Below are 23,323 nucleotides of genomic sequence, written 5' to 3'. Positions count from 1 at the left end.
CACACTGCATGTGGCCTCTCAGCACCTCTGGTGTGGCCATTGGAGAACCAAGGGTATCCCCCCAAATTTGGTTCAATTCTCAATGAGTTAGAGGGTCTTTAAGGGATGAATTGAGTGCCTTAAGTCTTTCCAAAGTTTAAGTATATCAATTTTGGCAGGATTCATTGGCAAAGTAAGCTTTTTTATATTTAAAAAAAAACAAAACCCAAACACCTTCTCCTTCCCCAAGTATGAGGCAGAATCCCCCCCCCCCCATTTTGCATGGGAAGGAACAAAACAATTTAAAAGGGGAGCTTCTGGTCTCAAGAAAGTTGTCCATCCCTTCCACGGAAAGACGAAAGAGGCTAAGTCTAAATAAGGGAACTATTAGATTGATATGCGTTATGCCTAATCAGTAGCAACTAGGATGTCATACACCTATTACTTTGTTACTTACTTAGAAGTCATCAGAATAAAGAGCAATGGCCAGATGGTATAGAGCAGGGTTTCTCACCCTTAGCAAATTTAAGATGTGTGGACATCTTGCTGGCTAGGGAATTCTGGGAGTTGAAGTCCACATATCTTAAAGTTGCTAAGGTTGAGAAACCCTGGTATAGAGATTAGAGTAGTAGACTATGACCTGAGTTTAAATATCTACCTAACTCATTGAATTGTTTTGGGCAAGTTGCTCTCTCTCACCATAATCTTTCTCTCATAGGCCATGGATTGGTAGACTCATGCAATCTGTCCTGAGCCATCTGTACAAATATAAAAGAAAGTAAGTAAAGAATGCCACATGTCATAGGGAAAATGATACAGCTTTCTTACTTGCTGGAGCATTAGGGAAACATAGAAGATCTATGGCAGTAGCAGACAACCTTTTTGGACCTATTTGAAAATTTTGAGAGCTTGTGGTGGGCACATTCACACAATGGTTTCCAGTCACAAAACACCTGTGTACCAGAAGGTGAACTAACTCCTCCAGATCATTACCTTGTAGTGGTGAAGGGGATTGCTATACCATTAGGCATGCATACTCCCATGACAGGCAGGACATAGACGAGGGATCAAACCAAACATGATCCTCTGGAGTAAGTAATGGTAACCCACTCCAGTATTTTCTTAAGAAAAACAAATGGATATTCACAATCAGGGCAATGATAACATGATACTGGAAGATGAGCCATCAGGCTGAAAACTATCCAATAAGCTGGGATACCTTGGCAGCTGAGAAGAGCAGGGGAAAATATGAGTAACACTGGTGTTTATGATATGGCTGAGTCAAAGCTAAAAGGTGATCTAGCTGCTGATGTGCCCAGAGGCAAAATGCAAGTTTGATGCTTCAGTGATAGATGATAGACAGACAGACAGTCAGACAAACACACACAGACAAATACATATACATACATTGTCAGATGCATGAACTGAGGGAAACTTGAGATTATTGGAGCAGAAGTGTCAAGACTAAATACTGGCATTCTGGGAATCAGCAAACCGAAATGGACCGGAATAGGTTACTTCTCATGCAAGGATCATCAGCTCTATTACTGTGGGCAGGAAAATCATAGAATAAATAGAGTAATCATCATTATTAACAGAAGAATGCTAAACTCAGCACCTGTATACCACCTGAAAAATGACAGGATGACCTATATGTGAGTCCACAGCAAACCTTTCAGTATTTTGGTGATCTGAGTCCATGCTTGGATTCAGATGCAGAGGAAGATATTGAACAGTTTGGCAATATGACACCAAAGAAGATAAAACAACCTTAAGAGATTGGAATGGTAAAATTGGAAGTAAAATAGCATCTGAAATAATAGGAAAATATAGCCTTGATATATAAAAGTGAAGACAGACTTAACAGAATTCTGCCAGGATAATTCAAATTTTATAGGAATTTTTTTTGGGGGGCGGGGGAACAACCTAAAAGAGAACTTATACGTGGACATTACTAGATGGATAACATCAAAAACAAATTGGCAAAGCTAGAGGAAGCTTCATTCGGTCAACAGCAGAAAGTTGAATGGGTTCCAAGGAAGGTATCATGAGGCACATAGATACCCATGGTCACCATGAAGCCTACAGAGAAACAGCTGTATGAATATATTGGCTGTCCATTTTACATATACTCACTTCTACATCATTCTGCATTTTTTAAAAGAGGAAGAAAATTCATATTTCTTCTATAAGCAGTTTAGTGCAACAGTCATATTCAGAATACACCTTTCCCATTTATTTGTTGAGGTTAAAATCTCACTGTTCCAACTTTGAGGTCCTGAGGGGAGTTTTGTAAAAAAAATTCAGGATGCAATTTTGGGGCTGAGAACTGCCTCACAAAATTTGGGGAGGTGCACAATGCAAAGGGTAATGCTTCTGATGGCATAATCCAGGAAGTGAAATGTAGATTGGTTTGCTTAAAAATGCACACAGTTTGCTTAAAAATGCAGATCAAATTAAATTCTCCAGCATCCCTAATTGCTATAACACATTGTGTTAGTGTTCTCATTTATATGAACACTTTCTAGTGTAAGACTATTATGGCTTTAATATCCTACTGTGGAAGAGGCTCAGGAAGATAGTACATCCCTTCTTGGTCTCCTGAGAGATGTAACTCTGTACTTCAATGTGTTGTTTCTCTTTAAATAAGGCTGAAGGCTTGAGGATGTGATCAATAGCATTAGGTTATGCAGATCTTAGTCTGCAGTCTGACTATCCAAGAAGTGATGGAGACTTAGAGTTCAGATCCCATATTAACTTTGGTATTAAAGACATGCCTAATTGTCATTAGTATTGCTACATTCTAGGTGATCAATCCCACATTTGATAGAGGGAGAGAGAAAGAAATGAAGCACTGATGATGTTACCTAGTTGGGTAATGAAACATCTGCAGGCAAACAACCAAGCTTAGAGAGCACCAAGGACTCCCCAGTTCAACCCTGAGCTACAGACATTCTCTTCCATTAAAAAAGAAACAGCTGGCAATGAGGTTCTAAAACAGGGGTCCCCAAACTCTTCAGCTCATCAACCCCTTCATGAAGTTTTAGATAGTTCATTGACCCCCAAACATTTATTATATTAAATGATTTAATAAATACTACTTTAATAGTACGACAAATAATAATATTAGATAATAATAATAATGACTTCATAAAATAGGTAATATTTAAAATATGAGATTTAAAATATAAGATTTAACATATCTTTTTTTTACTGAACTGTTGATATCATTAATGGGAAGAATGCATCTGATGAGCATCAACAATGGCACTGATATTTGGTTGGAGATTGCTGGGTTTTAGTCATAAGTCACCATGCTCTTCCAGGTTCAGTCTGTTCCTATTGACCGCCAGTCATTTATCAACCCCTTGGATAACCCCCCATTGACCCATGGGGGTTAATATTGACCACTTTGGGGAACCCTGCTCTGAAAGGTTGTATGGCACTATAGGGTAAGGGTGGTTGGGCTTTAGTGGTATACTCAAAGGTCTGATGTATTCAAAATATTATTAAATTTTCAAATTATTGTTTTTACCATACTGAACTGGAAATTGAAACCAAAGCCTTTAGTCCACTATATTCTTAAATAGCAGGGAATTTATAAATCCATCAAAGAAAAGATAAAACACTAGTGCCTCTGACTTCTCACTGTCACTTGCTGAGCTTCATAACATCAAGCCTAGAACCAAGATGGAAAATCAAAATGGTTCTCCCCAGATCTGACGATGAGTTGCTGGTGACAGTTACTCACACCTTAATCAGCACTTGGTTGGACCGTCATAATATGTGCTGTGTGTGGAGATTACCTGGAAGTTACTCCAGTATACAATGCAGCAGCTGGAGTGCTGGTGGGTCAACTCCTTAACTGCAGAAGAACTTTCATCTGAGAATAGCTAGTTGGTCATTAGTAGCCTTCCAGGTCCAATTCAATGTGCTGGTTATTAATTTTAAAGCTGCCCCTGGCAAGCACCAAGTTAGAACAGGCTACACCATGCCATCATCATAAACACTATCCCCAAAATCACTTAAATAAAAAGTTTGCACCATTTGCTGTTTATAAATTCCTTTTGACAAGGTTTATCAGTGCACTGAATTATTAAATCAGGGCTGGCCAAAATAGGCAGTCCTTAAATGTATTTAATATATCATCCCTGTCCACCAAAACATTTATTTAATGGTGCAGAATAGAGGAAAGGACCACCTGGTGTCCTACTTTCCATCTCTAATCTTCTGCCATTATGTACAGTATGTAAAACGATTGACCAAAAGCATGGAATTGTCCTTGGAATTGTCCATGCTAATTACCCACAGGCCTGTTTCCTGTGGCTTTGGAAAGGTCTAGCTTTTTGATATAGAGATATAGAGATAATGTAAATTCTTGCCTGTTGTTCACATTTCTCTTCCTGTTTCTGTCTTCCTTTTATCTCGTTTTTGCCAGTTAACTGCTTGTTACGTTTGTTGATGTTTAATAAATAAATAAACATCAAGCTGCATTTTTTGCTAGTGAACTGGATATAGGGATTAACTGGGAATATTCTGGGTGCAAACTAAACTAGAAATTTAGTTCAGGTTATTTTCCAAGAAAAGGGTTATGGGATCAGCAGGGAGCCAGAAGTAAACTCAAAGCACCTGCATCACAAAACACTCCAATGGTTTTATTTCCGGGAACTAGATGAGGCTTACAGCTGAACCAGCATTCTTAGCCTCCAAATTGTGAACATCCACTAGAACATAACATATCTTAATGGCAGAGCATTTTGTTTTACACCTTCAAAACTAGCATAACATTTTGAATATGGCTGTGATGTTGGGACCAGAAAAATCTCATACTTGAAGATGGAAAAAAAATACAGCATCTGGAGCATGAAGATGGAGGCGCTACCCAGGACAGTTTGGATTTAAAAAAAAAATAAAATCTGAATTCTGAGGTTGAACTCAACAAATTGTAAGTTAATTGAAAATTGTGCTTCAGGAACAAGTTAACACAGACAAATGGATGCTCAGGCTTGAACAATAATATACTTTAATGTTCAGAATACTCATAAATCTGAAATTATTAGGTAATAGAAGTTTAATGGAACATGTGTTTGAGAATTTCTCCTTTCAGAAGACATTAAAAAAATAGTGTGAACCTTTCTGATGATTTAAAAAGGAATTATTATGATATGTGTGTTACTAGAAAATTACATATAGTAGAGTTAATCAAACTTCACGATGAAAATTCCCTTGAGAATGTAATTGTCAATCTGGAAGCACACCAGCTTGCTCTGAACTGAAGGGAATTCTCTAAACAAGATAAAAAGGAGGAATGTGATCTGTCATTACTGTAATAAAAGAGGACATATTAAAAGAGAATGCAGACTGTTTTACAACTTAGAGAGATAATTAGTTCAAATGTCCTAAAAGAAAAGTCAAGCCTGCACAGGAATTGCAAAAACAAGCTGAAGACAAAGAAACATTATTTATGTTACCAAATAAATGCTTACTTGAAATTGGACAGGATTTTGATATTTAAAAAGAATAACAGATTTCTTTTTGTTAGATAGCAGTGCATCAACTCAATATATCTGCAAGAAAGATGTTGTTAGAAGCCTTGATGCCTCTTACCATGGAACAGTTCGTTTAGCAAGTGGAATGTCAATAGATGTATGTGGAAAAGGCAGCATTAGATTGAAATGCCAGACAAATCATAATGAAAGCAAGAATATAATATTCCAAGAAGCATTTATGTACCTGAATTGGATGCAAATTATGTAAGTGTGTGTTATCTTATGCAGCCTGGTTGTAAAATTTTGCTTAAAAATGGACTTTGCACTGTTACAAAGGACAGCCAAGTAATGTTGAAAGGAAAGCACAATGAAGCAAATTTGCTGGATCTTAACGTAATGTAAAGCAAACAGGGTTGCAGTGTACATGCATAATAATAATTCTATACAATGGAATATACTGTAGCAATTGGCTTGAGTGTTTGTCCCTGCAAGAAACAAAGGGAATCAAAATGTGATTATTGTTTAAAAGCAAATGGAAAAAGGGTCAGTTTTCTTCTGGGCCTGAATTCAAACAAATCAGCCAGCTACTGGAACTTATTTTTATAGGCATTTGTGGTCCCCTGCCAGCTAAAATGAAGAACAGGAAAAACTAACCTGTCATGTTCATAGATGGTCACTTAAAGTATATTTGCACCTTTCTCTTAACCAATATGGGGAAAGTATTTGAGAAAAGCAAACTTTACTGTATTTAGAGGGAAAACAACTTCAACAGAAAAAGAAAGCAATTAAGGTCGGATAATGAGGGAGAATATTGCAACTGGGAATTTGAAAAAAAATGGAAGAGTAGAGGCATAAAACATGAAAAAAATGAAGGTACAGCCCAGAGCAAAATGGGATTGCAGAAAATAAAAATCAAAGCCTTCTAAGGACGATACAGTGTATTCTGGTTGATTCAAGGTTACTAGATGATTTGGGGGAGAAGCACCGAATGCAGCTATTTATTTACAAGCTGTTCACCAACAAAAGGTGCAGATGGAATGGAGCAAACCAGATCTGACACCCCTAAAGGTATTGTGATGCAAGGCTTAGGTATATTTTCCTAAGGAAAAAAGAAATTCATTAAATTAGAGAAGCCAGTTAGGAATACTGCTGGGCTATCAATAGGAGCAAAAGGCTGCAGGGTTTTGGATTTAAAACCTGGAACAGCAAACACATGCAGTGTTGCTCATGTTAATGAAGAAAAAATAATAACCTCAGATGAGTTGCAATATTTACGTACTATAGGCAGTCCTCGCTTACCAACCACTCGTTCAACAACTGTTCGAAGTTACAACAGCACTGAAAAAGGAGACTTACGACAGATCCTCGTAGTTGTGGCCATTGCAGTAACCCCATGGTCACATGATTGCAATTCGGGCACTTGGCGACCAGATCGCAATTATGATGGTTGCAGCATCCTGCAGTCACATGATCACCATTTGCGACCTTCATTGCCAGCTTCCAACAAGCAAAGTTCATGGGGAAGCTGGCAGGAAGTCACAAGTCATAGTCACGTGATATTGTGCCTAATGACCTGCAGTGATTCATGCAATGACCACAGCAGAACTGAGGAACTGAAGTTGTAAATCAGGCATAGCCATGTGACTTTCCACTTTACGACCACGTCACTTAGCGATGTTGTTGCTGGTCCCAATTGCGGTTGGTAAGCGATGACTACCTGTAATGCAAATCGTGCTAGTTTTACCGGTAGCACCTGGATCTACTCAGGAAGTGTACAAAGTGAAGCAGATTCTACTACCACCACCACCACCACCAGTACCATTGCACAGTTAGGAGGAGGTTACTGAAAATGAGTCTGAGGAATCTGAAATAGCATTAGATTCAGGAGGGGCTGCTGACACCCGGCAGAAGCAGACCTAGACTTAGAATTGGAAGATCTCAAAAATCTAATAAAGGAATGTGGCATAACTACAGCAAGGGAAGTGGCTGTTCCTAGTTTATGGAAAGAAGTGCAGGGGCTGCCAGCAGCTGAGGCTCGGAAATGGAAGGAAGCTTCATAGGAAGAAATGGTATCTTTGCATAAAAACAAACAAACAAACAAACAAAGGACTCTGACAGAATTACCAATCGGCAAGAAAACCATAGGCTGAAAGTGGGGTTTCAAAACAAAGTTTGATCCTCATGAAATAATAATAATAATAATAATAATAATAATAATAATAATAATAATAATAATAATTTACTTCCCATATATATAACACTCAAGGCAGCAAACATACCTAATACTGTTGCCTCCTATTTTCCCCACAACAACAACCCTGTGAGGTGCATTGGGCTGAGAAAGAACTACTGGCTCAAAGTCACCCCGCCGGCTTTCACGCCCAAGGGAGCTTAGACCTCACAGTCGCCTGGTTTCTAGGCCAGTGCCTTAACCACTACACCAAACTGGCACCGTGTGTGGAAATGTGGAACACCATAAACCTAAGTTAGTAGTAAACAGTTACCCACAACAATAAAGCAATCAACATGGAGGTAAGGGAGAACCAACACAACAGGCAGACACAAGTTAAGAGGAAGCAATACAGCCAACCAAGCCAGGAACAGGCACATCACTGCAGTCCTAATCAAGAAAGGTTGCCACACCTAGAAAGCAAGCAGTCTCCACTCTCTTGTGTCAAAGCACTGTCAGAAGGATGAAGCTCCTTCCTTCTCTCTGTTCGTTCCCAAGCCAGGAATTTAATAGAAATAACCAAATGATAAGTGGAGAGTCAAAATATGTTTATTCTCCCAAAGCCGTCAAATTTCTTTGAGTGGGCGGCCATGCCAGGCATTACTTTTCTCCATCCTTTTATGGGTCTTTTGACCAAAATTTAGCCAATCAGAATGCGTCAGCCCATTACAATAACCTTTGCTCTATCGGCATGGACGTCTGCCCTTTTCATATCCTGTTCCTCCTGTCATGGACATCTCTTTTTTACATCCTGTTCAGATGTTCTCTTATCTCAAAATTATGGTAGTAAAGGTAAAGGTAAAGGTTTCCCTTGACGTAAAGTCCAGTCGAGTCCGACTCTAGGGGGCGGTGCTCATCTCCGTTTCAAAGCCTTGGAGCCGGCGTTGTCATAGACACTTCCGGGTCATGTGGCCGGCATGACTCACGGAACGCCGTTACCTTCCCGCCGAAGCGGTACCAATTAATCTACTCACATTTGCATGTTTTCGAACTGCTAGGTGAGCAGGAGCTGGGACGAGCAACGGGAGCTCACCCCGCCGCGCGGTTTCGAACCGCCGACCTTCCGATCGGCAGCTCAGCGGTTTAACCCGCAGCGCCACCACGTCCCAGATCAAAATTATGGTAAATTTCCTTATTTATGGTTAAGCAGACATCTCTTTATCTACAGTAAAAACACAAATGGGCACTTTACCTTTCCTATACGTGCGCTTTCCTAAAAGATATATGTCTTCCTTTTCTATATAATACACTCATTTGTCTAATCAGGAACCAGCGACTGACAGGAACCAGCATCACTACATGAGATATATGTCCTTTTCTTGTTGCAGTCCAACAGCACCAACAATGTTATCTACAGAAGCTTGATAATGAAACATTTGCAAGAAGAACACCAAGCTCAGTGAACACCAACAGACCCCTCTGCTTCCCTTGGAATTCTGCTGAGCTCAAAAAAGTGTTTGATGTATTTGAAATGAGACTTTTTTGAAGCCGGAATCTTTGCTCTTTATACTGCAGCTAACTGACAAGTTCTCCCTCTAGAAAAAGAACATATTAGACCAGTGTTTCTCAACCTTGGCAACTTTAATGTGTGGACTTCAATTCCCAGAATTCCCCAGCCAGCATACTAACCTAGATGGCTGGGGAATTCTGGGAATTGAAGTCCACACATCTTAACATTGCCAAGTTTGAGAAACACCGTATTAGACGATTAATCATGTTGTTCTACCACTGCTATCTGACGCTTTTAGATGATATGTTTCCTTTTAATATTTTCTTTCATTACTTGTGCTACCTTGTGGGGCAAGACAACCAACATAGCAACTTTAAAACCCAACCTACAGGTAAAACTGATTCATTCAGATTATAAAACTGTAGAGAAGCAGAACAAATGGAAATTCTGTGTAATGGTGGTAAATATCAGACCTCCCTCCTAAGCAATCCGGACTAGCAACAGTTAATCCTAAAAATAGGTTTCTCAGAATTCTGGTTAGTAATATTTATTAGAAGGAAGGCTAAGGTTGCGACACAAGAATTCCAGTGAGTACTTAACTTTCAAATGAGGCACTTATATAGAGATAATTTATGGCAGCAAAACCCTTAACCATTTTCTCGTGCTCTGAGGAGGAAAGGGGGTTGGAAACTTGCCATTTTGGTAAAAGCACGGCAGTACACAGGTGTGCAGGTGTTGATTGTTGTGGTAATTGCTGGGAAATGTGCTTCGCAAGAAGGAGGACCCTGAAGGCTTATTTCTTGGGCAAATTTCAAATTTAAGTATGTAGCTACCTGTCATGAGTGAGGATGGCAAGCAGGGGGCCCCTATCCAGGCTGTAAAGCGCATGCGTAGTACTGAGGAATTAGGTGGCCATTCAAAGAGACACAGATCGGGCCCGCCTTAGCCTTTGGGGTTTATATGTCTGGGTTTTTCTCACGCTTCTTCAGTTTGTTAGGATTTTCTGTTATGTAGCAGTAATAAAACACTAGAGAACTACTCCTCGTCTCAGCATGGTTCCTGGCTGTTAGGACACTACCACTCAGAACAGGGGAGATGCTGAGGACTGAGCTTGCACCTTTGGTGTGTAAAGGATACGTTCTACCATCAAGTCACTGTGGTTCCTATCCAAAAAAGAAAGTAAGTTTTGATGGCATTTTAAAAGGATTAAGGGGCAGGGCAGCTAATATGTCTGAATCCCCCAAACCTCCCTTGTAGCAACAACATTTACTACATTTATTGTTGTTAGCTGCCCAGAGTCACTAGTCTGAGATGGGTGGCAATCTAAATTGAATGAATGAATAAATAAATAAATAACATCTTGTTGAACAGATTTGCATGCTGAGAGTCGCCACCTCCATTTAACTTTGAACTATTATTGTGTATTTACAGGATTTATGCCGAATGATCTCCTAGGAGAAGATCATGTAAGGTAGATCTCTAGCCAATTGTGGCTTTCTGGGAGCATTCAGCCACTCCGTTTCCGTGTGGAAGAGCCTGTCCAAGGGGACAAGTTACTCTGTGCATACATGGCAGTGTACTGAGTAACATTTGAAAACAAGGCTGTTTTTCATTATTGCTATTCTGTAACACAGATCTTTCCATAAGCTCATCTCACTTAAAGTTCTGAAAAATGAAGCCAATATATTGTTGAATAGTCAAAGGGAAAAAAACAGTAAGTGGGTCATTCTCTACAAGGCTGATGCAAACACTGAATAATTTGCCCATACTGCATTTTAATGCCAGCATAGCAAGAAAGTGCAGAACATGACATGCTTCTGGGCTTTAAAAGAATGCCTAAAATACCCAATTTGCTTTCCAAGATAAGCACATAAGCTTAGTTTTGCGTAATGATTTGGGTGCAAGTAACTGATACCAATAACAAGAAGGAAGTGGATGAAAATATGCTAGCTCTAACGTCACTTCTGTGTTCCTTCTTTGGATTAGCTGAATCATATCCATTTATCTCTATAAAGTAAAAACATACATACTAATGCATACCTGTTGACATGAAAGACTGGTGTATAACTATTATCGCTTCAAATTGTTATTTGTTTATGGTTTGTCACATGATACAGAAATCCAAACTTTTACCATTCTCCCGGTCTGCATATTTTACAAGTGTATGTGATAACCTTGTCATATTGCATCCAATGCAATATTTTAAAAAGATTGATTGCATTTTATTTGTGGGGAGGGTGCTGCTGGGAAAGTGTAGTTACTTCTAAAAAGGGGGTTCATTTTTATGCAATAAGATTTTAAAAACTGTAATGAGAGAGGAGGATCCTTGCAAGAAGGAAACAAAGAGAGATACACACGTTTCTCTATTCTCACTTCTGCCCTATTTGTCTTTACTGGTGAGGCCTTAGCAATCTTGCAACTAATCCCAAGCAGAAAAATTACCTGTATTTTTTTTCCTACCAGTTCTCCTTCAACTTTAGAAATTCTCTCAAAGGAGAAGAGAATTTTAGAATAAATCTTAGGGATGGAGAGTGATATTTAGTCATGAGGTAGCCAGAAGATGGGCATGATTGTCCTGTCTTTCATGATACATTGATCTATTCCAGTGTTTCTCAACCTTGAGAACTTGAAGATGTGTGGACTTCAATTCCCAGAATTCCCCAGCCAGCCTTGCTGGATGGGGAATTCTGGGAGCTGAAGTTCACACATTTCAAGTTCCCAAGACTGAAAACACTGATCTACTCTATGGTCTGTAGTCTCCCTGGCTTTCCAGACTTCAGTTAAATCTATTAAATCATGAAGGAACTCCTCCCATTTTCCCCCCCTCTCAATAGTGATGAAATGAATGAATCTTGTCCTTGAAAACTGTGAGAGAGTTTCCCTTCAGATGGAGAAATTTGGGGAAAAAAGCCATTTTGCCCAGCTCTTGCTAACTATCAGCTGAAGAAACAGCAAGTATAAGGAGTTTGATTCCCTTTTCCAAGCAAGAGAGAAAGCTCATCTCCATTTCCTTCAATCTTCACAGCCTTAATTATTAGTTTCCTGATCATCCTTCTTATCTTCCTCTGAATTTGTTCCCATTTGTCTGAATTCTTCCTAAGAACTGATCTCAGTACTTAAGGTGGGATTTGTCCAAAGGATAATAAAGTGGAACAATTACTTCTCATAATTTTGGAATCTGTAATTCTGTTGATGCAGCCTAAAACTGCTTGGGTTTTTTTTTTTACAGCATTACACTGCTGACTCATATTCCGTTTGTAGTAACAAATTTGCCCAGATGTTTTTCATAAGTGCAGTTACTAAGGGGTGTATACCACATGCTATACCTATGCTTGATTTCTCTTTCCTAAGTGAAGAATTTTGCATTAATCTCTGTCAAATCTCATTATGATTTTTTCATACCATTTCTCTAATTTATCAAGATCATTCTGAAGGTTGCTTCTGTCTTCTAGGATATTAGCATCCCATCTAATTTTGTCTCATTTGAACATTGGATAACCATTCTCTCTGTCTTTTCATCCATATGATTAATAAAAAACCCATTCAGTCCCTCTAGTTTGATGGGGAATGGTTGATGAGCACTCTTTCAAGTCAGCTATATATCTAAGTAATTGTCATGCCATCCAGCCCACACTTAAGTAGCTGCTAATCAGAACGGCATGGAGTATTTTGTCAAATATTTGCTAAAATCAAGATATACTGAATCTATGCCATTCCCACAATCTACATTATTCCCACAACTATTAAGGAAGTTACTTGATGAAAAATATAAGGTGAAGTTAGGCTGGCGAGACTTGCTCTTGATAAATCCATACTAATATATGTTGGTAATTGTTGCATTGTTTTCAAGATGCTTACAGATTATTTCTTGATGATCTGTTGTCGTATTTTCCTGGTTATTGTTGTCAGACAGAATGGGCTATAATTTCATGGTCCCCTGTTTTCTCTTTTTGCCCTCTCTTTCCTTGGTGACCTGCCCCCACTCCAACTTCCCATATACAGTAGGTCTTTTCGTTTTTGTTTTCAGAACTTCATTAAACTTTTTGTGCAGTTACATTTGTTTCTTCTGCACTTTCCCCTCTGCTGAAATGGTTTGCAATTGTGCTTTCAGTAATTATTGTACCAAAAATGGGCAAAAGGGCAAAATCAAAACATTAATACATTCCTTGAGCACTGAGGCTCAAATAACACATTAACCATTAATACAATGTCATTGCAACCTTGTCTCATCTCCATTATGACATTGACAGTGCAATGCTACAACTGTTTAATCAAAATCATGTTCCAAGTAGTGGGCACGTATTGTAGCACTAATTAAATAAGACCTGTAACAGAAAACCATTGTACTCTGTGTCAACTTATTCACTAGAAGAAGTGGTAGGGGTATATGTATAATAATGCCACGCCAGACATCAGAACTGGACAATACTGGTGAATTGTGGGAATTTTATATATATGTGAAGAAAGAAAAAACTAATACAAACTAATATAAAGTAAGAAAAAGAAAGAAATCAAAGAGAAAGCTAAAAGTGCAAGAAAAGGAAAAAAAATAGAAAAGAAAAGAAGAAAAAACCTTCCAATCTTCTTTACAGAAGTTATAAGTACAATTATAAATTTGCCTCTTACTCTGTGGTTACAACATAACTCTCTTCTTTCTATAATCTATCCTGTCTAATCATCAAAACCATAAATCATAAGTTCATTTTTTTGTCTTTTACGCAAAAAGTCCATAAGGGGTATCCAGTCAGCGATAAAAGTAGATATTGTCTTTTCTCTGATCAAACAAGTCAATTTAGCCATCTCGGCAAGTTCCATCATCTTCATCAACCATTCCTCCATTGTGGGTAGTGCCAAATCTTTCCATTTTTGTACATACAATCTTGCTACAGTTATCATATACAAAAACAACGTTCCATGACTTTTTCCCCTCTCTCTGCAGCTTGCTGTAGGGATCCTGTCCTCTCCTCCATTTTTGCTGCTTTTCTGGTGGCTGCCATTATATTATAATCCAAAAATTAAAGTGTCTCAAACAAGGGAAAAAGAAAAGGCAAGTTTCCTCTCCCCCCTTTCCCCCTATTTTGTCTTCCTGTGCCCTTAATACTTTCGTCTCAAGTGGCACTCCACATATACTCAGCATCACAGTCAAGATCTCTGTAGTTACTCTCAGCATCACAGTCTGGCTCATATTAACATTATCTTTTGTTTTGCAGAATCCACCAATTGTCTGCACGCTTTAACAGTAAACAGAAAACATTCCCACGAAGGTCCAGTTTGTCTGTCTATTTTAATTCCAATTTATTCAAAAGCACTTTCACCAAAAATGATCTTTCAAAATAACTATCCCATTTATCCATTTTAACATTTATTACATTGGCTCCTTGTTAAGTTTTTTGCTAAAAGCTTTAAAATCTTTAAACCCCCCTTTTTTTCTTTCTTCTTTTGTAATTAGAAAGACTAATAACTCACCAAGTGGAATTTTTATCCTGCTGCTCAGGAAATCTCTCTTTAGCTGTAAATTAGTTATATCTGAAAGTGGTTAAGAAATGAGGCTTGTGCAAACCTTATGTCCTTATAGACTACATTACAGCTGTGAGCTTGATTTAAATCCCTCAACTCCCAGCTGCTCAACTCACAAGCTGACCACAAAAACTTCAGTTCCTACAGTCTACTTATGAGAAGCAGCTGTCCGGAGTGCAAGTGGGCAATCTTACAACCTCTCCTTTTTCCGGTGAGACTTCACCACCCAGAATTTGCCATCTGACCACTGATCTCTGCCACAATGCCATACCTACTCCTTCAGGGACGTCTAGTTTGCCATAAATCCTTACCGTAAGCTGGCAATTGGTAACGACCATATCAATTATGTACTGTATTCTGTACTGAATTGCTTCTGTTTATTGTATGGCAATCCTCTGTTCCACGGAACAGCATCCCGTGGGCTGCAGACAAACTATCCCCAGACCTCAGGTTTCTGCCCACGAAGTACTGCAGAATTGGGTGCCAAAATATGGCAGCAAAATAGCTGATTTTCAGTAATATGATTATTAGTGAAAAAAGAAGATGCTAGAATAAGGGTGTAGGTGGCAAGCTTAGTTTCTGTAGGGTAAAACATACCAATTTTGAACCTTAAAAGAACACCAAAGCTGCCCCAAACAAGAAAGGGACATTGCTCCCTCACCAGCTTTACTGGTTGTAGCCCAAATATTTAAAATGTCACCTCTAGGTTGAAAATGGTTGCTTGACTCTGTTCTGCAATATTTGAAAGTATGCAATGGAAGCCTTGGAAAAGATGCTCAGATGCCAGGATATGTCTATTCAGACAGAGATCACAATCATGCAGACAATGTTTTTCAGAGTGATACTCTATGGCAGGGTTTTTCAACCAGGGTTTCATGGAGCCATGGGGTTCCACAAGAGTTCACTAGGGGTTCCCTGAGAGATCACAATTTATTTAAAGAAATATTTCAATTTCGGGCAACTTCACATTAAAGAGGTAAGTTTCATTCTTTATTTTTAGTTTAAGAACACTGAATGTGCAGGGGTTCCCCAAGGCCTGAAAACTATTTCAAGAGTTCCTCCAGGGTCAAAAAGTAGAGAAAGGCTGCTGTATGGATGCAAAAGTTAGACTTCGAAGAAGCAAGATAGGAAGAGGATTGATGCTTTTGAACTTTGGTGCCAGACTCCTGAGCATACCATGGATAGCCAAGACAATAAACTAAGGGATCATACAACGAATCAATCCAGAGTTCTCATTTGAGGCACAAGTGACCAGGCTCAAATTAATAATATTTGGACACATTTGGCAACAACCTAGCTCTGTTGAGAAGTCAATAATGCTGAGAAAGGTGGAAGGAGAGGATTATCAGCAACAAGGTGGATGGACTTGATTATAATCGTGATGGATGCACTGTAGGGAGACAGAAAGGGCCAGGCTGAGGACTGATCATCCTAGAAGAAGTGTATCAATATGGTCACAAAGAGTTGACACCAGGTTAATGGCACAAACAAACAAACAGTTTGCCTGATCAAACAGTCAATCTATTTTAGGGCTCTTGAGTCCTTACCATGAAGTTACAGTTAACAGACTGGACAGGACAACATGCCACCTAATCACAGTATAGTAAGATTAAATGTATATCTATTGAAATGATAGGAATTAAATCTAAAGGTCCATCTAGACATATAAATTAGCTTCCTTTTTTTGTTCTCTTGCTCTGTGGATTTATTTCCTTTTTTTTTTTAGCCCACATCTGGGACTACTCTAAATGGGTGGTGAGCTATGCCATATTGATTCAACCATGTAGATTAAAGTGCCAGAGGGCAAGGGGAAATCACTGACATTTGTTTTGTAATGAGATTCCGAGAATTGTAAAGTTAACACTGAAATATGCTGGATTGTTAAAGGAAGCTTTTTCCTCTGGACCTCCCAAATTGTGGCATCTATTCTTGTTTCACAGCTCTTTAATGCATATGTGGGGGAAGCAAATTATAGCACTGAGAAATGATGCTTTCCTACCTATTCACACTATTGTATGAAAGAGTGAGTCAGAGTAGCACAAATCCTGAATTATTTATAAAGAGCTGCCGTGGGATGATAGTTAAGGATCTGTGAGCATTTTCAGAACTCCCAGATTTGCAAGGTACTTTAACATTTCAGCAACTGCAAAATATAGTATGAGAAATGACATTTTTGTTATACAGTATATTTTTAAAAAGTATTACATAGTTACACCCATTTTTCCCCCCAAGGGCTCAGGGTTTTCCCCAGTTTAATTCTCACAGCCAAACTGAGAAATAGAAACCAACAAAGATCCAGGTGACTTTAAGATACAATAAGGATTTGGATGCATGTTCATGTTCCACTCCAAGTCCAAACCATTTTGACCTCTTCCATGCTGGTATTTAATATCAGCAGAATAGCTTCAGCAGAATAGCTTAAAAATGCAAAGTATCATTACAATTAAAAGTTCATCAATTCACCACACTATTCTATAAACCTCTACAGAGGTAAAAGTATATTGTTCCATAAGAGTATAAGACTGATCTCAGATCATTCAACCCTCCTTTCTTAATTTTTTAGTTTCTAAGCCTTTTCGAGAGAACACCTGGAAAAAGTGTATGGATGTAAAAGCAAAGTGCCTCTGTAGTCCAGGTTTCTTTTCAAGCAGTAGTCAGCGTGATTCTTCTGGGAGGCTCACAGAAAGGCATAACAGTGATACCCCTACCACAACTAGCGTTCATTGTGGCAAGTGGTATTTACAACAACATTCTGCAATGTGAACTATTTCCATTTAGTTTACAGTAACTCAGTTAAATTTCCCCATTACAATAACCTCCCAGTCCTTGGGCCCTTCCCCACTTACATTTAAACATGGCATAAACCTGCACTGGCAATGCATATTTTCTACCATGACTTCACAATACTGCCTTTGTTTCATTTCTTAAGCCATCCATGAGTCAGTTTAAAATCATCCTTAGCTGTTTCAGTGCTAAGGTAGCATTTTCCCTCTGAAGCAGATTGCAGTTTTGCTATTTCTGCAATCTGTTATGTTTAACTGACCATTCCATCAATGATGAAGTCAGGTGACACTCTAGAGAGTGAAATCAGCCTGGCATTTATTGGCCACTTTAGGCTGCTACTGGCATCCCATTTCCCCTGTGGTCTTTTACCACAATCTTTGGGCAATGGGAGAGTCTGGTTCTTCAAAACTGAGTTTCCCCCCAGTGCCCACCAGGTTTCTGGCTCAGAGATTAGATCAACCTGAGCAGCAGCTGACCAGGGGTGGTGGTGGTGGTGGTGGTGAGGAATGTATGATGAAGTGAGAGAGAAAGAGCTGGCTCTTTTTCAGTTGATTCCTGATGTCCTTTCCAGTGTCTTCAACTTCCAGCCCCTGCCGAGAGTCCAGAAGTACGTCATGGTCAACAGAATCAAAGACCTGGGAGAGATCCAATCAGAGCTCAGGAGGGCTGCACTCACCATATCCAGATCACAACAAAAATCATCAATCAAGGTGACCAATGCTGTCCCAGGCCTGAATTTCTAAACCAGCTGAGATGACACAGTTTCCTATTAGCTGGCTTGTTAAGGAGTTGGTGTTGATTGTCATCATAACTGACAAGTTTGGGGATGTTTGGGATAAGCAGGACTTGATAAACGATGAATTTCCTTACACTTGACAGCTCCTGGATTTATACTGTTCACAACAGCTGTTTTTACAAGATCTCCTGCCCTTCCGGGTGGTCTGAGAATAAAACAAGTATCCATAGACTTGGAAGAAATGTACTTGGCAGATGTATGGTAATAGCAGCTGGGATTCTTGAGGCTTGCCTCAGCTTACACCTCTATGTTATTTACATATTCGTTTAAAATATTTTAGATGACTTTTTCAGGAAAAATAGGCTTCTTGTGGCTTTCATTACAATTAAAATCATATTTCAACCCATTGTGAAACAAACTCAGGAAAAAAGACACAATAAACAAATGGCTCTCAAGACCTTTTCCTGAATGCCTGCTGGGCTTGATGCACTTCACTTAGGATTGCATTCCAGTAGAGGTGTACAATATTCTGGTTTAAAGCATGCAAGAGTGGTTGGAAACCAGTGTAGGCTCCTTTGCCGTACCTCTCAACTGCACCCCCTTCTTATCCTGTTTGATCTCTCAGCGGGATTCAATACCATGGATCATGGTATACTTTTGGTTCTCTTTCTGTGACAATCCCAGTACCAAATGTGATGACTGGAATACTCAACTTCCCATTAAATCTGACTCATAAGTATTTACTTAGAATTCTCTTTAATGGTGTGTAGCATTCAGTACAAAGAAAAAGTTGCGAATGAAAAAGCCCGCACTTTTCCCCCATTAAACATCTTCAGTGAATTCAAATCCCAGCCCCCCAACTACCCATCTCAGGTATGCAACCCTCCCTCTCGTGCCAGTTAGTGTAAGAATCTGCAGCTGGGAGCCTGACCCTTTCATGGTGAGGGCCAGAGGCACAGTTCTTCAGTGGTTTTGTTCCTTCCTGAGTGGGCCGTTCCAATCAGAGTTGGTGGGGAAGAAAAGTCAAGCCTACAGGCACTCCAATATAAGATGCCTCAGGGCTCAGACCTCTCCCACTTCCTCTTTAATATCTCTGTGTAACTGCTGGGAGCAATCCTCCATTGGTTTGGGCTGAGGTACCATCCGTATGCTGATGATTTTTAATTATCTGGGGTCATGGGGGAGATGTGGTAATATGTGATGCCTGGAGGCTGTGAGGGACTGAATGGGACCAACCAAGTTTAGATTGAAACTCTGCAATTAGTTCAGAGCCTTTTAGTTTAAGAATTGTTCCATCTTTAGCTCTGGATTGGGGTAGAACTATCCCTCAAGGAGTAGGTGTGCAGTATAGGGAGTCCTTTTGGATGCATAGCTCATGTTCAAACAGACTGTAATCAGACAGGACCTTTGCCTAATTCCAGCTGGTGTGACAGTTATAGCCTTTTCTGCACCAGTTTCTCATGCTTTTAGCATCTTGCATCTGGATTAATGCAAGTTGCTCTATACAGAGCTACCCATGAAGGCAATTCAGAAGCTACAGCTGGTACAAAACAAGCCTGCCCACTTCCTGACCAATGTATGTATGTATATGTGTGTGTGTCCTACAGCATATCTTCTTGTTGAGAGCTCATTGGTCATGTTTAAGCTTGCACTGTAGCTGTAAAATATAATGAAGTGTCACTGCAAAGTATAGAGTTCAGTCCATAATTACAAATATGTTTTCACCCATATTCACTGAATTATAAATATTCATTTGCAGCTGTAAGTAACATGCCAGCATAAACAAGTTATATTGCCATCCAGCTTGGTTTCTATGTTATTTGCAACAATCTAGTTACATAAAATGTATCCTTCTGAGTCAGTTCTATACCACATTTTTCTTAAAAGAAGATAACCCTGAATTTAAGATAGTCATGTTTTTCAAGAAAGATGACCCTCTCCTTGCAAAGGTAAATTATCGGAGAAAGAAATTGAAATGGAAGAGAAATCTTCCATTCAACTAAATATTGTACAATACTTGCAGAAACAAGTACAAATATTGCAAATACTTCAGAGCTTGAACATTTTAATTGCAGGGTATAAAATGGAATAACATTTCATTTGAGCTTTCAGCATTCAAAATTGGTATTTGCTTAGATGACCAGCACTTTGCTCTCTGATGAAGAATGCAAACGCTCAACCTCACTGTGTGATGTTTTCAAAATAATCACTGTCTATTCCTTCTATTTTGGCAGGAAGGGAATAATATTTATCATTTTCATAATCAAGTTATAATTCAAGTCCGATTTAAAATTTATACACACAGTTCTCCTGCATCGTGATAGTATATTATGTCATTTTAAACATTTCTTTTCTTTTCTTTGCCATGCAACCTATTACAATTCTTTGTGGTCTATACAGAAGTAACCTGAGATAAGTACAATGAAACTTATTTTTCCAAATTATATATAGGATAGCAACCTAGCAACCTTTACCAAAATTAAGGAGAAATTTCATGGTTGATAATAAGAGCACTTAAGAAAGTTGTTCAGATAAACAAGGGAGTGGCAAGTTTGGACTGTAGCTGATCACATAATTCAACAATTCCCCTGCTGTTATGCCCTCCCATTTTTCTTTTGCAGGAAAACAATGGCCAATGGGTCTCTGTGTTTGTGTGTATGTATATATATGTGTCTATGACCACACACACAAACATCCATATACCTCATCTTGCAGTGATTATACAAGAGAGAGAGAGATTTATACAACCTGAAGAGAAATCAGAAAATATATGCAAGCATTTGTATATACAAAGATAAAGCATCAAAGTGCACATGCATGCAGGTACACCAACCAACTTTAAAATAAAATAAAAATCTTGCATGGCACCTTGTTGTTTTCTAATGTCTTCTAGAACTACCTTAAATCATATCAATCCAATTTCAATGGATGTGCTCTAAATATTGTAAATTCTGGAAAATCCATTGTCATAAAGTGTGATAATGCAACAGAGCTGTTATTAGGTTCTTCTAAAGCACATTTTCACAGAACACAGTGAATCTAATTGCTGATGCTTTGTCATCTGTCTTATGTTCTGCACAGTGACATCCATCGAATGCAATGGTTTTGTCAGAATGATGAAATAAGTGTTGCAGTGTTGAAACGCCAACCCCTTTACATATGTGCGTGTGAAGTCGCCACAGATGCACCAAATGGGCAACAAATCATTGTAATTTCACAATGTTCATTTTGTCATTTGTTCCCTTGTTCCCTTCCTCTTCCCCCACACCTGATGCCCATGGTTCTAGAATAGATGTTGGAAATATTCTACCATTGAAGGCAACTTTATCTCATTCTCTTTGCCAGTCTTGATCCCTTGTAAAGGTTGGATCTTTTCCATTCTGGTCCTGTCTGAATCCAATTTGGTTCTCATCTTCTGGTTTTGTTAGCCATGATCCTCCCTCAACTGAATTTGCTGGATGATTCTTTTGCTGGTGAGACTGGGCAGCCTTTCTATGCCAGCTGATCCTCCAAATCCTATGCATTCCATCAGCTGCCCTCCTTGTGGTATGTCTGGAGTGTAGATGGCTTATGCTTTCTCTCTTTACCCTTTACTCATAACTATGTTTTTCTTTTCTCTCCCTTAGTATGTTGTTCCTTATGCTGCTTCTTACTAGGCTAAACATTATTTTTTCTTTCCTTTTCTCCCCCTTGGAATTGCCTTCAGGCTATACTGCTGCTTCTTTCCTTTCTCCCTTCTATATGTGTGTCTGTCTGCATCTGTCTGTGTCAAGAGCCTTTCATCCACAACTCCATAGCTTTTTCTTCTTTTTCCAAACTCTGAAGTTCATTTCTTCCCTCTATATCTTTGGGGCAGATTTCTCTTCCCTTCCAGAGGTCCTCAATTTTGAATGCTTTGCAGGCTTCATGCTGTCTGCTAAGGAGCATCTATCTCTTCTCTTGATCTTTACTTGATTTATTCCATTTACCTTTAACATCTCTGAGGAATGTATTGCCTCAGCTTTTCCACCTACAGACCTGTGTAACTGGAACCTAGCACTCCACGCGGTTGCTTCTCTTAGCAAAGCTGTCACTTTATACCAGACCTAGTTATTTTCCATTTCTACTGTAACTCTCAGGCTTATATTTGATTAATTGATTGATTGATTGATATTCTGTCTTTTCTTCAGGAGTTCCTAAATTATTGGAAGAGCAAATTTCTATAATTTGACATTGCCAAATTTTGATATGGCAATGTGATTTCTGAGGCCTGCAGTAAAGGAGTTAAGGGCCACCATTGTTCACTTCTGATAAAACTGAGGAGTGATAAAACTGAAGTATGTTAATAAATTATGGTTTTTCAGTTAAGTGAAAGGGACTGGAGGATTTATTTATTTATTTATGTATTTATTAATCATGTTTCTTCACCGCCCATCTCGTATTGCAACGACTCTGAGTGGTTTACAAGCAAATGAAAAGAATAAAAGATTAAAATATAACTAAAACTGATTCATTATAAAATATAAATATACATAAATATAAGAAATATAAAAGGCCCGCCTTATACATGAGGTGATCATTGAGGAGGGGGCATACCTGGCATGTATCACCGAGACCTGGCTGGGTCCTGAAGTGGGGGGTGCCCCTTTCGGAAATGTGCCTGGCCGGGTTCACAGTATGGCACCAGCCGAGACCCCAGGGCAGGGGAGGAGGGGTGGCTGTTGTTGTCTGGGAATCTCTAGTGGCCTCCAGGGGCACTGTTCCACAAGTGGCCTCACTCCAGACTTGGTTTTCTTGTCAGAGCAGTGGCAGTGTGAAGCAGTGGCACCCCAAATCCCTGAGCTGACCCAAAAGGATACCATGGTCGATGGTATCGAAGGCCATTGAGAGATCAAGAAGAGCAAGGATGGCATTGCCCCCATCCCACTCCCACCACAGATCATCCATAAGTGCAACCAATGCTGCTTCCATCCCATATCTGGGCCTGAAACCTGACTGAAAAGGGTCCAGATAATCTGTTTCATCCAGGATCTTCTGGAGCTGCAGTGCCACCACTTTCTCAACCACCCCCAGAAAAGGGAGATGGGAGACTGGATGAAAATTGTCCAGCATGGTGGGATCCAGTGACAGTTTCTTGAGGGTGTGCACCAGTGCCTCTT

This window comes from Candoia aspera, chromosome 2 (genome assembly GCF_035149785.1).
Source record: "Candoia aspera isolate rCanAsp1 chromosome 2, rCanAsp1.hap2, whole genome shotgun sequence".
Classification (NCBI taxonomy): Eukaryota; Metazoa; Chordata; class Lepidosauria; order Squamata; family Boidae; genus Candoia; species Candoia aspera.
Note: the sequence above shows the minus strand (reverse complement) of the source record.